The sequence below is a fragment of the Arachis stenosperma genome, chromosome 1 (genome assembly GCF_014773155.1).
Source record: "Arachis stenosperma cultivar V10309 chromosome 1, arast.V10309.gnm1.PFL2, whole genome shotgun sequence".
Classification (NCBI taxonomy): Eukaryota; Viridiplantae; Streptophyta; class Magnoliopsida; order Fabales; family Fabaceae; genus Arachis; species Arachis stenosperma.
This window is the reverse complement of record NC_080377.1, coordinates 36,396,574-36,397,793: the sequence shown is the minus strand read 5'-3', so window position 1 is coordinate 36,397,793 and position 1,220 is coordinate 36,396,574. Positions and strand designations below refer to the sequence as shown.

The following is a 1,220-nucleotide window of genomic DNA, read 5'->3' as shown; positions in this document are numbered from 1 at the left end:
TTTCAAAACCACCTAACTACTTTTCCCTCTTCAATTTTCGAAAATACCTCTTCCTTTTTCAAAAATTCTTTTCAATTAATTAATTGTTTAAACTTTAATTTTAATTACATTTTATCTCTAAATTTTCGAAAACTACTAACCCCTTTTTCAAAATTATTTTCGAAATCTCCCTCCTCTTTTCTTCTTCTATTTAATTATTTAATTACTAACACTTCTCTCCACCTCTCTTCATCCAAAAATCCGAATCTCCCTCTTCATTCTTCTACCCCTTCTTTTTCTACTAACATAAAGGAATCTCTATACTGTGACATAGAGGATTCCTCTTTCTTTTCTTGTTTTCTTCTCTTTCATATGAGCAGGAACAAGGATAAAGGCACTCTTGTTGAAATTGATCCAGAACCTGAAAGGACTCTGAAGAGAAAATTAAGAGAAGTAAAATTACAACAATCCAGAAACAACCTTTCAGGAATTTTCGAACAAGAGAAGGAGATGGCAGCCGAAAATAATAATAATGCAAGGAGAATGCTTGGTGACTTCACAAAGCCAACGTCCAAGTTTGATGGAAGAAGCATCTCCATTCCTGCCATTGGAGCCAATAACTTTGAGCTGAAACCTCAGCTAGTTGCATTAATGCAACAAAACTGCAAGTTTTATGGACTTCCATCTGAAGATCCTTATCAGTTTTTAACTGAGTTCTTGCAGATCTGTGAGACTGTAAAGACGAATGGAGTTGATCCTGAAGTCTACAGACTCATGCTTTTCCCTTTTGCTGTAAGAGACAGAGCTAGAATATGGCTGGATTCACAACCCAAGGATAGCCTGGACTCATGGGATAAGCTAGTCACTGCCTTCTTGGATAAATTCTTTCCTCCTCAAAAGCTGAGCAAGCTGAGAGTGGATGTTCAAACCTTCAAACAAAAAGATGGTGAATCCCTTTATGAAGCTTGGGAGAGATACAAGCAGCTGACCAAAAGATGTCCATCTGACATGTTTTCAGAATGGACCATATTAGATATATTCTATTATGGTCTCTCTGAATTTTCGAAAATGTCATTGGACCATTCTGCAGGTGGATCTATTCACCTGAAGAAAACACCTGAAGAGGCTCAAGAACTCATTGACATGGTTGCAAATAACCAGTTCATGTACACTTCTGAGAGGAATTCTGTGAACAATGGGATACCTCAGAAGAAAGGAGTTCTTGAAATTGACACTCTGAA

The 1,220-nt window shown here is 37.0% G+C and overlaps 1 non-coding gene across 1 annotated transcript; it reads right to left on the bottom strand.

Annotated features, from left to right (window-relative positions):
* Positions 1-885: 885 nt before the first annotated feature.
* On the bottom strand, positions 886-989 carry LOC130950791 (small nucleolar RNA R71). The gene has a single exon (XR_009073728.1). It is a non-coding gene; the product is annotated as a small nucleolar RNA R71 (small nucleolar RNA).
* Positions 990-1,220: the final 231 nt, after the last annotated feature.